We start from the raw sequence: 15,855 nt of genomic DNA, 5'->3' as shown, positions 1-15,855 counted from the left end.
TGACAAGATACTGAACTGGGAATAGTGATAGACCGTGACAAGATACTGAACTGGGAATAGTGATAGACAGTGACAAGATACTGAACTGGGAATAGTGATAGACAGTGACAAGATACTGAGCTGGGAATAGTGATAGACAGTGACAAGATACTGAGCTGGGAATAGTGATAGACCGTGACAAGATACTGAGCTGGGAATAGTGATAGACAGTGACAAGATACTGAACTGGGAATAGTGATAGACAGTGACAAGATACTGAACTGGGAATAGTGATAGACCGTTGACAAGATACTGAACTGGGAATAGTGATAGACAGTGACAAGATACTGAACTGGGAATAGTGATAGACCGTGACAAGATACTGAGCTGGGAATAGTGATAGACCGTGACAAGATACTGAACTGGGAATAGTGATAGACCGTGACAAGATGCTGAGCTGGGAATAGTGATAGACAGTGACAAGATACTGAACTGGGAATAGTGATAGACAGTGACAAGATACTGAGCTGGGAATAGTGATAGACCGTGACAAGATACTGAACTGGGAATAGTGATAGACCGTGACAAGATACTGAACTGGGAATAGTGATAGACCGTGACAAGATACTGAACTGGGAATAGTGATAGACAGTGACAAGATACTGAACTGGGAATAGTGATAGACAGTGACAAGATACTGAACTGGGAATAGTGATAGACCGTGACAAGATACTGAACTGGGAATAGTGATAGACAGTGACAAGATACTGAACTGGGAATAGTGATAGACCGTGACAAGATACTGAACTGGGAATAGTGATAGACCGTGACAAGATACTGAACTGGGAATAGTGATAGACAGTGACAAGATACTGAACTGGGAATAGTGATAGACAGTGACAAGATACTGAACTGGGAATAGTGATAGACCGTGACAAGATACTGAACTGGGAATAGTGATAGACCGTGACAAGATACTGAACTGGGAATAGTGATAGACAGTGACAAGATACTGAACTGGGAATAGTGATAGACAGTGACAAGATACTGAACTGGGAATAGTGATAGACCGTGACAAGATACTGAACTGGGAATAGTGATAGACCGTGACAAGATACTGAACTGGGAATAGTGATAGACAGTGACAAGATACTGAACTGGGAATAGTGATAGACCGTGACAAGATACTGAACTGGGAATAGTGATAGACAGTGACAAGATACTGAGCTGGGAATAGTGATAGACCGTGACAAGATACTGAACTGGGAATAGTGATAGACAGTGACAAGATACTGAACTGGGAATAGTGATAGACCGTGACAAGATACTGAACTGGGAATAGTGATAGACAGTGACAAGATACTGAGCTGGGAATAGTGATAGACAGTGACAAGATACTGAACTGGGAATAGTGATAGACCGTGACAAGATACTGAACTGGGAATAGTGATAGACCGTGACAAGATACTGAGCTGGGAATAGTGATAGACAGTGACAAGATACTGAGCTGGGAATAGTGATAGACCGTGACAAGATACTGAGCTGGGAATAGTGATAGACCGTGACAAGATACTGAACTGGGAATAGTGATAGACCGTGACAAGATACTGAACTGGGAATAGTGATAGACAGTGACAAGATACTGAACTGGGAATAGTGATAGACCGTGACAAGATACTGAGCTGGGAATAGTGATAGACAGTGACAAGATACTGAGCTGGGAATAGTGATAGACAGTAACAAGATACTGAACTGGGAATAGTGATAGACAGTGACAAGATACTGAACTGGGAATAGTGATAGACCGTGACAAGATACTGAGCTGGGAATAGTGATAGACAGTGACAAGATACTGAACTGGGAATAGTGATAGACAGTGACAAGATACTGAGCTGGGAATAGTGATAGACCGTGACAAGATACTGAACTGGGAATAGTGATAGACCGTGACAAGATACTGAGCTGGGAATAGTGATAGACAGTGACAAGATACTGAGCTGGGAATAGTGATAGACAGTGACAAGATACTGAACTGGGAATAGTGATAGACCGTGACAAGATACTGAGCTGGGAATAGTGATAGACAGTGACAAGATACTGAACTGGGAATAGTGATAGACAGTGACAAGATACTGAACTGGGAATAGTGATAGACAGTGACAAGATACTGAACTGGGAATAGTGATAGACAGTGACAAGATACTGAACTGGGAATAGTGATAGACAGTGACAAGATACTGAACTGGGAATAGTGATAGACCGTGACAAGATACTGAACTGGGAATAGTGATAGACAGTGACAAGATACTGAACTGGGAATAGTGATAGACCGTGACAAGATACTGAACTGGGAATAGTGATAGAAAGTGACAAGATACTGAACTGGGAATAGTGATAGACCGTGACAAGATACTGAACTGGGAATAGTGATAGACAGTGACAAGATACTGAACTGGGAATAGTGATAGACCGTGACAAGATACTGAACTGGGAATAGTGATAGACCGTGACAAGATACTGAACTGGGAATAGTGATAGACCGTGACAAGATACTGAACTGGGAATAGTGATAGACCGTGACAAGATACTGAACTGGGAATAGTGATAGACAGTGACAAGATACTGAACTGGGAATAGTGATAGACCGTGACAAGATACTGAACTGGGAATAGTGATAGACCGTGACAAGATACTGAACTGGGAATAGTGATAGACAGTGACAAGATACTGAACTGGGAATAGTGATAGACCGTGACAAGATACTGAACTGGGAATAGTGATAGACAGTGACAAGATACTGAACTGGGAATAGTGATAGACAGTGACAAGATACTGAACTGGGAATAGTGATAGACAGTGACAAGATACTGAACTGGGAATAGTGATAGACCGTGACAAGATACTGAACTGGGAATAGTGATAGACAGTGACAAGATACTGAACTGGGAATAGTGATAGACCGTGACAAGATACTGAACTGGGAATAGTGATAGACCGTGACAAGATACTGAACTGGGAATAGTGATAGACAGTGACAAGATACTGAACTGGGAATAGTGATAGACCGTGACAAGATACTGAACTGGGAATAGTGATAGACAGTGACAAGATACTGAGCTGGGAATAGTGATAGACCGTGACAAGATACTGAACTGGGAATAGTGATAGACAGTGACAAGATACTGAGCTGGGAATAGTGATAGACAGTGACAAGATACTGAACTGGGAATAGTGATAGACAGTGACAAGATACTGAGCTGGGAATAGTGATAGACCGTGACAAGATACTGAACTGGGAATAGTGATAGACAGTGACAAGATACTGAGCTGGGAATAGTGATAGACCGTGACAAGATACTGAACTGGGAATAGTGATAGACAGTGACAAGATACTGAACTGGGAATAGTGATAGACCGTGACAAGATACTGAACTGGGAATAGTGATAGACAGTGACAAGATACTGAACTGGGAATAGTGATAGACCGTGACAAGATACTGAACTGGGAATAGTGATAGACCGTGACAAGATACTGAACTGGGAATAGTGATAGACAGTGACAAGATACTGAACTGGGAATAGTGATAGACCGTGACAAGATACTGAACTGGGAATAGTGATAGACCGTGACAAGATACTGAACTGGGAATAGTGATAGACAGTGACAAGATACTGAACTGGGAATAGTGATAGACCGTGACAAGATACTGAACTGGGAATAGTGATAGACCGTGACAAGATACTGAACTGGGAATAGTGATAGACAGTGACAAGATACTGAACTGGGAATAGTGATAGACAGTGACAAGATACTGAACTGGGAATAGTGATAGACCGTGACAAGATACTGAACTGGGAATAGTGATAGACCGTGACAAGATACTGAACTGGGAATAGTGATAGACCGTGACAAGATACTGAACTGGGAATAGTGATAGACAGTGACAAGATACTGAACTGGGAATAGTGATAGACCGTGACAAGATACTGAACTGGGAATAGTGATAGACCGTGACAAGATACTGAACTGGGAATAGTGATAGACAGTGACAAGATACTGAACTGGGAATAGTGATAGACCGTGACAAGATACTGAACTGGGAATAGTGATAGACAGTGACAAGATACTGAACTGGGAATAGTGATAGACCGTGACAAGATACTGAACTGGGAATAGTGATAGACAGTGACAAGATACTGAACTGGGAATAGTGATAGACCGTGACAAGATACTGAACTGGGAATAGTGATAGACCGTGACAAGATACTGAACTGGGAATAGTGATAGACAGTGACAAGATACTGAACTGGGAATAGTGATAGACCGTGACAAGATACTGAACTGGGAATAGTGATAGACAGTGACAAGATACTGAGCTGGGAATAGTGATAGACCGTGACAAGATACTGAACTGGGAATAGTGATAGACCGTGACAAGATACTGAGCTGGGAATAGTGATAGACAGTGACAAGATACTGAACTGGGAATAGTGATAGACAGTGACAAGATACTGAACTGGGAATAGTGATAGACAGTGACAAGATACTGAGCTGGGAATAGTGATAGACCGTGACAAGATACTGAACTGGGAATAGTGATAGACCGTGACAAGATACTGAACTGGGAATAGTGATAGACAGTGACAAGATACTGAACTGGGAATAGTGATAGACCGTGACAAGATACTGAACTGGGAATAGTGATAGACAGTGACAAGATACTGAGCTGGGAATAGTGATAGACCGTGACAAGATACTGAACTGGGAATAGTGATAGACAGTGACAAGATACTGAACTGGGAATAGTGATAGACAGTGACAAGATACTGAACTGGGAATAGTGATAGACCGTGACAAGATACTGAACTGGGAATAGTGATAGACCGTGACAAGATACTGAGCTGGGAATAGTGATAGACCGTGACAAGATACTGAACTGGGAATAGTGATAGACAGTGACAAGATACTGAACTGGGAATAGTGATAGACAGTGACAAGATACTGAACTGGGAATAGAAAGTGACAATTAGACAAACACACAGATTTTGGAATAGACAGAGGCAGAGAGAGAGAACACAAAGAACATCTATTGAAGAGGTTAATAAGATAGCTGACTCAGCTGGCTGAGGGACATTTATCAGTCAATCACCTTAAGCCTGGATATGGCCTCAAAAATGTTAATTTCTATTGAAGCTTAATTAATGAGAGTCATCTCCACTCACCTCAGCTTTATTTAAGAGAGAGTCTGCTGAAAGTGCATGACCAAATCAGGAAAGAGAGATTAAATCTAGAGTGAGTGCATAAATTTAAGGTTTTATTCCTGCAGGACGGACGGCACAGTGGCACAGTGGTTAGCACTGCTGCCTCACAGCACCAGAGACCCGGGTTCAATTCCCGCCTCAGGCGACGGACTGTGTGGAGTTTGCACATTCTCCCCGTGTCTGCGTGGGTTTCCTCTGGGTGCAAAGATGTGCAGGTCAGGTGAATTGGCCCTGCTAAATTGCCCGTAGTGTTAGGTAAGGGGTAAATGTAGGGGTCTGGGTGGGTTGCGCTTCGGCGGGGCGGTGTGGACTTGTTGGGCCGAAGGGCCTGTTTCCACACTGTAAGTAATCTAATCTAATCTAAATGTTGAAGCCCAGGTTCAGGTGCCCAACACAATAGTGACATCACAGGAAAGCTGCCGGTTCATTGGTTGGTAACAGGCCCTATCTTGACTACTTATTTTGGGTTCCTTTCAGACTGATGGTTAAGTGTAGGAAATATTTACAGGTTACAAAGTAGAAGTCCAGAACTGAGTAAATAACATAGGGTTGCAGGGCGAGGTGTTGTGTTGTAACTGCATGATGTGGGAGTTGATGGATCCCTTTGTGGGTCATATTGACAACGTCTGTGGCAAGTGTTGGATGTTTAGGAACTCCTGGCTCAGCGTTTTTGAGCATTGTGACACATCAGGGAAAGAGTTTCCCAGAGAGAGTTTTTCAGGAGACAATCAAACCCCTTAAGTTAACTACCTTGAATGTGGTCAGGGAGAGGAGGGTGTGATAATGAATGAGGCAAGTAGGGGGATCCAGGAGGGGGCTCCTACAGCACCCGAGCTTGTCTAACAAGTTTGAGATTCTTGCTCCCTGTGTGGGTGAGTCGGGAGGATGAGCAAACTGCCCTTTGCATTGTGGTACAGGGAACCATTCATGAGGGGAAGACAATAAAAATGTAGTTGTAATTGGGGGATAGAATAGTCCAGAGATTAGATTAGATACCAATACAGTATGGAAACAGGCCCTTCAGCCCAACAAGTCCATACTGACCCTCCAAAGAGTAATTCAAAAAGACCCATCCCCCCACCCTATATTTACCCCTGTCTAATGCACCTAACATTATGGGCAATTTAGCACGGCCAATTCACCTGACCTGTACAGTTTTGGACTGTGGGAGGAAACCCACGCAGACACAGGGACAACATGCAAACTCCACACAGACAGTTGCCCGAGGCAGGAATCGAACCCAGGTCCCTGGTGCTGTGAGGTAGCACTGAGCCACCCATAGTCAAGTGTATAGACACTGTTTGTGTGACCAGGATCAAGAGACCTGAAGACTGTGTTGCGTGCCTGGTGCCTAGGTTCGGGATATCTCCTCTGGGCTGCAGAGGAACGTGGAGTGGAAGGGGAACGATCCAGTTGCTGTGATCCATGTAGGCACCAAGCCTGGAGGTGGAAAGAGGTTATGCTGAGGGAATATGAGCAACTCGGGGGCCAAACTAAAAATCAGCAGCAAAACAATAATAATCTCTGGATTATGATCTGAGCCACGAGCAAACTGGCCCGGGAACAACAACATTAAAGGTAGATGTGCCACTCAAAGATCGGGGTGGGAGAAACCAGTTCAACTTCACAGGACATCGGAGCAGTGTGGTGGCTCAGTGGTGAGCACTACTGCCTCATAGTGCCAGGACATGGGTTCAATTCCTACCTTAGGTGACTGTCTGTGGGGAGTTTGTATGTTCTCTGTCTGTGTGACCAAAGAGGTGCTGGTCGGGGTGGATTGGTCTGTAGTGTGCATTAACCAAGGGTAAATGTAGGGCAATAAGTCTGGGTGGGTTACTCTTTGGAGGGTTGGTCTGGACTTGTTGGCCTGAAGGGCCTGTTTCCACACTGTTGGTAGTCTTAAAAAAAGGATTCTGGGTAATCCAAGATGGAGGACAGGAAAAATCTCTGGCTGTAAGAACTGCTCCTTTTTTTGAGATATTTTAGGTGTTGGAGGTGATTTCCTTGAATTCCAGGAGCAGCAATTATTGTTTTATATGCTGTTGCATTGTTTTGGAACTTTGGAAAAAAAAAGTCAAAACAACAGCAGTTTTAAAAGGGAGAAGTACAGACAAAGGAAGCGCATGGTGAGGTCAGTGCAGGAGAGAGGGGGGGGGGGGAGCAGAGAGAGAGAGAGAGAGAGAGAGAGAGAGAGAGAGAAAAAAAAAACCTGCACAGTTACTGCCTTTGCTGTTTGAATTCGTGTATCGCTGGACATCAAACAGTGAAATTCACAACCAATCTTGGAGGAACTGTTGAGCAAAGTTCACAGCACAGAATCAGATAAGTTAATCGTTGTTTTAAGTCTGTCCAAGAGAAAGGCTGCAATAGTGGGTACAGTGGATTCTTTCTTGATGATATGTTTTTGGAGATAAGTCTCTTGACTAAATTTAAAATATAAGCCATAGCTATTAATTTAACCTGGGGCAGTGTTTGTAGAGGAATAAGACGGTGTTATTTTCTGGGTCTGTAGATTGTGAAGGAGCAAAAATGGCCTTTGCAGTGATATGTACTTCTTGTCAGATGTGGGAGTTTAAAGAGAGTTTAAGGGTTACTGCGGATTATATCTGCCATAAATGCTGTCGGATGCGAATCTTATCAGATCGAGTGGATTGGTTGGAGAGACAGAAAGAAGAGATGAGGAATTTGCCACAGCAACAGTATGTGATCGATGGCAGTTATAGGAAGGGGGGAATGTCTCAGATACAGTCACATAGATGGGTTAACTCCAGGAAGGGTAAGAGAGGTAGGCAGCTAGTGCAGGAGTCCTTTGTGGATATACCTATTTCAAACAGGTATGCTGTTTTGGAAAATGTAGAGGGTGATGGATTCTCAGGAGAACATAGCACAAAAAGCCAAGTTTCTGGTATTGAGACTGGCTCTAATGCAACGAGGGGTACGTCGGCTTCCAAGAGATTAAGTGTGTTAGGGGATTCGATAGTCCGAGGTACAGACAGACGTTTCTGTGGCCAGCAGAGAAAAAGCAGAATGGTGTGTTGTTTCCCAGGTGCCAGGATCAAGGATGTCTCAGAGAGGGTGCAGAATGTTCTCACGGGGGAGAGGGGCCAGCAGGAGGTCATTGCCCATAGGAGGGGAAAAGGTTGAGATTCTGAAGGGAGATTACAGAGAGTTAGCCAGAAATTTAAAAAGGAGGTCCTCAAGGGTAGTAATATCTGGATTACTCTCAGTGCTAGGAGCTAGTGAGGGCAGGAATAGGAGGATAGAGCAGATGAATGCATGGCTAGGGAGCTGGTGAATGGGAGAAGGATTCACATTTTTGGATCATTGGAATCTCTTTTGATGTAGAAGTGACCTGCAAGAAGGACGGATTGCACCTAAATTGGAAGGGGACTAATATACTGGCAGGGAAATTTGCTACAACTGCACAGGAGGATTTAAACTAGTTTTGGGGGAGGGGGGGGAGGAGGGGGGGGGAGGAGGAGGGGGGGGGGGGGGGGAGGAGGGAGGGGGGGAGGAGGGAGGGTGGGACCCAGGGAGATAGTGAGGAAAGAGATCGGTCTGAGACGGGTACAGCTGAGAACAGAAGTGAGTCAAACAGTCAGGGCAGGCAGGGACAAGGTAGGACTAATAAATTAAACTATTTATTTCAAGGACTGATTAGGGATAGTCAACATGGCTTTGTGTGTGGGAAACCGTGTCTCACAAACTTGATTGAGTTGTTTAAAGAAGTAACAAAGAAGATTGATGAGGGCAGAACAGTATATGTGATCTGTATGGACTTCAGTAAGGCGTTCGACAAGGTTCCCCATGGGAGACTGATTCGTCAATCTGTAGAAGTCAATCTGTGCAACTCATTGTTGCAGGGGGCTATTGAGGCCGAGTCAGTGATTTAAGACAGATTCTTAATTGTCACGGGGATTGAAGGCCATGGGGTGAAGGCAGGAGAAAGGTTTCTCAACCCCAATCAGCCATGATTGAACATTGGACCAGACTCGATGGGCTGACTGGCCTAGTTCTGGGCCAATAACATACGGTCTAATGGACAGTGACAATACACCAAACTGGGATTAGAGAGAGACGTTTCATTGAATTGAAATACTTTAAGGAAGCTTCTGTTTTTTTTTGCAGAACTTTTGTCTTGTTCTGCATCTGCTCTTTGCTACGAGACTTTGAAAGGACGTGATTGCTTCAGAAGTGGGCGGCACGGTGGCACAGTGGTTAGCACTGCTGCCTTATAGCGCCGGAGACCCGGCTTCAATTCCCACCTCAGGCGACTGACTGTGTGGAGTTTGCACGTTCTCCCCGTGTCTGCGTGGGTTTCCTCCGGGTGCTCCGGTTTCCTCCCACAGTCCGAAGATGTGCAGGTCAGGTGAATTGGCCATGCTAAATTGCCCGTAGTGTTAGGTAAGGGGTAAATGTAGGGGTCTGGGTGGGCTGCGTTTCAGCGGGTCGGTCGGGACTTGTTGGGCCGAAGGGCCTGTTTCCACACTGTAATGTAATGTAATCTAATCTAATCTAATTATCAATCAGCACTCAGTGAGCACTTTATGAAAGAACTGGCCGAGTGTAGTGAGGAGAGAGTGATGGTCGAGGAACATGAATTGAGACTGAGGGGTCTATTGGTTGAGTTCCGGGGAGGCTGATAGTCATAGAGTCATAGAGATGTACAGCATGGAAACAGACCCTTCAGGATGTTCTGAAAGAACATGAGGTGCGCTGTTCCTCAGAGCTGTTGTCACGCTGCCCAAGTTAATCACCAGCTTCCGTCATTTGGAATAAGTCACTGAGAAAAGAATTCTCACCAGGATGGAGTTCAATCTACAACACAGTGTTTTACTGGGACAAGTCGAACAGAGCAAGCAATACCCGAGCTCAACCAGCCCCAATTCGGTTTGACAATTTGGTGGACAGCTGCCTCACAAAGTAGTCAAACACCAGCCTGACACCCTCACCAGATCAAATCTTGCAGACAAGGTCCCAGAAATCACAAACGAAAGCAGACATTGCTGGAAAAGCTCAGCAGGTTTGGCAGCATCTATGGAGAGAAATCTGAGATAATGTTTTAGGTCCAGCGATCCTTAGAACTCAATGGGTGGCTTGAGAAGCCACCATCACCATCAGGACACTGGATATGTCCTGACCCAGTGGCAGGACAGGCCCAGCACAGGTGGAGGCACAGTGCACTATAGTCGGCAAAGGGTTGCCCAGAGAGACCTTAACGTTATCTCTGGACCTCTTGAGGTCTCATGACATCAGGTCAAACGTTCGCACGGAAAGCACTTGCTGATTACCATATCCTACCCTCCCCACACTCTGTTCACCATCTACAAGACACAAGACTGTCCATTTGCCTGGATGGACGCAGCTCCAACAACACTCCAGGACAAAGCAGCCCCGCTCAATTGGCACCACATTCACAAGTATTCACCCCCTCCACCACCGACGCTCAGTAGCAGCAGTGTGTACCATCGACAAGATGCTCTGCTGAAATTCACCAAAGATCCTTTGGGCAGCACCTTCCAAACCCACAACCACACCCCACTTGAAGGATAAAGGTAGCAGATTCAGGGGAACACCACCACCTGCATGCTCCCCTCCAAGTCACTCACCATCCTGAAATATATCACCGTTCTTTCAGCGTCCCTAGGTCAAAATCCTGGAATTCCCTCCCGAATGGTATTGTGGGTCAACCCACAGCACATGGGCTGCAGCAGTTCAAGAAGCCAGCTCACCCCCACCTTCTCAGGGGGCAACCCGTGGAGTGGGCAGTAAAGCACTCCCCCCATCCCATCAAAGAATCATACAAAGTTTTCTTTCAGAATAGAATTTCTACTTGCGCAAACACTTTGAAGCAGCTGGGAGTGTGAGCAACCGTTTTCATACCTTCACATTATTCATGTTCATTATGTTCCCGCAGTCATCCATATACTGCTTCAGGTCTCTGTCCTGGAACAGAGTTAACAGTGAATATTAGAGCAGACAATTCTCAGAGCCAAATCATCTCACGTGTCTGTCTGTGAGTGTGCGCGCATGTGTACGTGTGTGTGTGTCTGTCTGTGAGTGTGCGCGCATGTGTGTGTGTGTGTCTGTCTGTCTGTCTGTCTGTCTGTGAGTGTGCGCGCATATGTGTGTGTGTGTGTGTGTCTGTCTGTCTGTCTGTGAGTGTGCGCGCATGTGTACGTGAGTGTGTGTGTCTGTGTGTGTGCGCATGTGTCTGTATGTGTGCGTCTGTGTGTGCACATGTCTGTTTGCGCGCGTGTGTGTGAGCGCGTGTGTGTGAGCGCGTGTGTGTACAGTGGGTACGTGAGGATGTGATGGAGAGTGCAGTTGGGAGAGGTTGAATCAAGTGGTGTCGAGGAGCTGGATGAACTTTTGAGGTAAAGTGTGTTAAAGTTCAGCAGGTTAGCACCAACTCCTAGAATTCCAGGATTCTGCAGCTGTCCCAGTGGGCCAGATGTTAGTGAATGTAACCCCACTTTTGAAGGAAGTTTGAAGGTAGAAACAGAGGGCTACAGGCCAGCTATCCTGGCATTAGACACTGAGGAGAAAATACAGCAATTTATTAGTGAGGAAATAATAGCAAAGCATTTGAAATAGATGGCAGAGAGTCAACACAGCTTTACAACAGGAAACTGGCTAAAATAGTGTTTTTAAAGATGTAAAAAGCTGGGTAGATAAATGGGAACCAGTGGATATAATATACTTAGATATTCAAAAAACAGTCACTCGGGCAACTCAAACGTCGTTTTGTTGGGAAGGTTAAGGCTTAATGATGAATCGATGGAGGATTAGAAAAGAAAAATTCAGATTGTCAGAACATAACAGCTACAGCAACTCACCAAAGATCCTCAGACAGCACCTCCCTAACCCATGACTCACTTCCATCTAGAAAGCCATGGACAGCAGATCCATGTGAACATGACTATCTGCAAGTTCCCCTCCAGGGCACTCACCATTCTAACTTGGAAAAGTATTGCTATTCACAGTCGTTGGGTCAAAATCCTGTGGACTGCAAGAAGGCAGCACCCCACCATCTTCTCAAGGGCGACTAGGGACAAGCAAATATTGCTGGTTTGGGGGTGGCATTCCCTTGTATTTGTTGCCTTGTTCTTCCAGAGGAAGAAGGGTTTGGAAGATGCTGTCCCAGGCTGTTTGGTGAATGTCTGCAGCCAGTGAATTTCTACATTAATGACCTGGACCTAGGATAACAGGATGTGATTTCAAAAGTGAGAAGGCGAAATGAAAAGAATAGTGAGAGACATTACAAGAGCATGGACAGCAGAAGCAGCAGATCAGGAGCGAGAATGGGAAGGATGCCGAATTAACTGGTTGACTCTCCCACAAAGTGATCCCAGGCTCCCTGCAGGTCTCAGGGATACTGTGTGGAAGCACTGTCCTGGCCAATATTGTGCCAACCCTTATCAAACTGTGTCAGACCCTAGTCCCTATTAGCTGCCCTATGATCAGACAGACAGACAGCATCTGGAACCAGGAACAATGTCCATTTGAGGACAGGATCACAGAATCACCTTTCCACACCGAGATCTGTTCTTGTCTAGAGGGTCAGAGTGGATCACACAGTCAGTGACCACAAGAGAGATCTGTTGATACAGAATGGGTCACAGAGACACTGTTCCTGACAGAGATCTGTTGGTGCGACGTGGGCCAGAGTGGATCAGTATGTCCTGATGAAAATCTGTTGGTGTAGAGGGGATCAGAGTGGATCACTGCCGCCCTTCCCTGATGGTAATCTGTTGGTGCTGAGGGGATTAGAGCAGATCACCTTCTCATTGTCACTGTCCCTTTTAGAAATCTGTTGGTACAGGGTGGATCAGTATGTTAATGTCCCTGATGGAGATCGGTTGGTGTGGAAGGGATCAGCGTGAATCACTGTTCACTGTCCCTGTCAGAGAACTGTTAGTGTGGAAGGGATCAGAGTGGATCAATGTGTCACTGTCCCTGGTGGAGATCTGTTGATGTGGAAAGGATCAGATCAGATTGTAGTAGTGTCTGGGGAGATGGTGGGGTGGGTGTGGTGGTAGGAGCAGGTGGGAGACAGTGTTTGGGGGCGAGCAGTAATGGGAAGACTGACATTCTCTTACCAAGTATTCGAAGACCAGTGTTAATGATTTCTCAGTGTGGATGATATCGTGGAGCGTCACAATATTGGCGTGTTTGAGTTCCTTCAGTAAGGACACTGCAATCAGAAAGGTTGGAGTCAGTCTTCACACAACAAGCTTACCCAGTCTCTGGGTGTTCCACCCAAAATGAGCCTCTCAAATAGGGCTGCCGTGATTTCTGACCTCTGAACTGTCGTACGTGACTCCACATCCCTCCTCTTAACTATCTGTCCATCTCCTCTGAGTTTGCTCACTCAAAATTCAATGTCTACATCGCATCTCCACTCAGGTCTCAACATTGAAATGAATCACAGACACTAAACACTCCCTTGCCCCAGCCTGCCTCCTTCACTCCACCTTGTAATCTGAAGACCGCTCAGTGGGGTCTCGTCCTCTATGTCCTTCAGTGCAAACTGAGCTCGAGAGGGACCATCCCACTGCCAGTCACACTTTGTGCCAGGAAAACCCGCCTCAGGACAGCTTCTAGAGGTGACGGAAGCTTGGCATTTGGAAAGGACAGCACCATCAAATCCCGGCGGCACCCCACGGCCAAAGAAATGTCCTGGTCCATCCATGTCAGTGCGGTGGGCAAGAAAGCACACCAATACCTCAACTTCCTCAGAAGGCGAAGGAAATTCCAGGTGTGAACACGGACGTAACCAACTTTTATAGATGCGCCACAGAAAACATCCTATCCGGATGCAGCTCAGATTGCAAAGGCCCTAGACTGCAGGAATGAATGCAGCCCAGTCCATCACAAAAAACAACTTGCCATCCATTAACTTCCTGCTGCTTTGGGAAAGTAACCAACATTATCAGAGACCCCTCCCACTGTGGTTATACGCTGTGGCACCTTCTTCCATCAAGCAGAAAATATAATATTTGAAAAAGCATACCAACAGATTCAAGAACAGCTACTTCCCCACTGTCACCAGCCTTATGAATGGATATTAGAGATATTTTTTTCTCTGCACCTTCTCTGTAGCTGTAACACTGCACTCTGTAGTCTGTTCTATTACCCTGATGGACTTCTGTAAGATATGATTTGCCTGAATAACATGCAAAACAATACTTCTGACTGTATCTTGGTACATGGGACAGTAATAAGATTAAGTCAACTATTTCTGAAGTGTAGTCACGTTGGCGCAGAATTTGTACACAGCAGGATCCCAGCAACAATGATGTGAGAATGACCAGGCTGTCTGATGTTAGATGCCTGGTGAGGGAAAACTGGGAGCCAGGACACAGGACACAGCTCTCCTGCTGTTCTTCAAAATTGATATAAATTGAAAATAGATATTAGGGGCGGCACGGTGGCTCAGTGGTTAGCACTGCTGCCTCACAGCACCAGGGGCCCGGGTTCAATTCCCGCCTCGGGCAACTGTCTGTGTGGAGTTTGCACATTCTCCCCGTGTCTGCGTGGGTTTCCTCCCACAGTCCAAAGATGTGCAGGGCAGGTGAATTGGCCATGCTAAACTGCCTGTAGTGATAGGTGCATTAGTCAGAGGGAAATGGATCTGGATGAGTTACTCTTCGGAGGGTCAGTGTGGACTGGTTGGGCCGAAGAGCCTGTTTCCACACTGTAGTTAATCTAATCTAATTATATTCAACTGAGAGGGACTTTGGTTTGACTTTCATTCAATCTGGAAAGGGGACACAAACTGAGCACTGGCCAGTTCTATCATCTCTCATGCCGTACATGACACACTTGTTTGCATTCTGTACCTCCTTTCAGAGGGCAGTCGATACATAGGAACGCCATCCCCTGCACGTTCCCCTCCGAGCCACTCAACATCCCTGGCTTGGAAATATTTTGCTGTTTTCTTCGGTGTCGCTGGGTCACAATCCTGAAATTCCGTGCTTGTGTATCCACACCCAAAGATCTGGACTTGACAGAGGTAGATCAGGGCATTTAGGGCTTGAGAGGTCGAGAAGAAACAGGCTTTGTCTGCAGCGCCCCCACCCCGCATGAAGGATTGGTTTAAACATTCCTCCGATTGCACCTTCTCCCTTTTCTATCCTTGGGATATCCACAGGTAAAGACTCAGCATAAAACTCTCAAAGAAAATACCTCAGGTTTGTTACTACTCCAATCCCTTGCTTCTAAAGCCACAATACAAATATTGACCTGTCACATCTCACCCTCAATGGTTTCTGGAAAGACTCGCAGAGGTATTTGGCTCAGTATTTCATGGTACCCTCAAACTGACTGAATCCTTCACTTCCACCAAGCAAGAAGCGAGAATCTGACATTGCCGAGATGTCTCCCTACCCATACCTTCTTCCCAAAGCCATTATTAATCCCTGTCAAGATTTCATGGGTGGCTCTCAGTACACACGCAGACCACTTCAATGTAAAGACCTCCCTTTCGCTGTCCCAGGTTTCCAATCAGCTCTGTGGGAGCACGGCACTCAGGCCGGGAGAGCTATCAAGAATGCTCTGGACTGAGAAAGGTTAACTGTGCCAGAAAGCAAGGCGCTGCATTTTGGTAAA

The 15,855-nt window shown here is 45.7% G+C and overlaps 1 pseudogene; it reads right to left on the bottom strand.

Moving 5' to 3' along the window:
- LOC140483943 (cyclin-dependent kinase 17-like) overlaps positions 1–15,855 on the bottom strand; it is a 151,185-nt pseudogene that overhangs the window by 53,532 nt on the left and 81,798 nt on the right.

Source organism: Chiloscyllium punctatum, chromosome 12 (genome assembly GCF_047496795.1).
Source record: "Chiloscyllium punctatum isolate Juve2018m chromosome 12, sChiPun1.3, whole genome shotgun sequence".
In the NCBI taxonomy this organism is placed as follows: Eukaryota; Metazoa; Chordata; class Chondrichthyes; order Orectolobiformes; family Hemiscylliidae; genus Chiloscyllium; species Chiloscyllium punctatum.
Note: the sequence above shows the minus strand (reverse complement) of the source record. Positions and strands in the feature narration are given on the sequence as shown.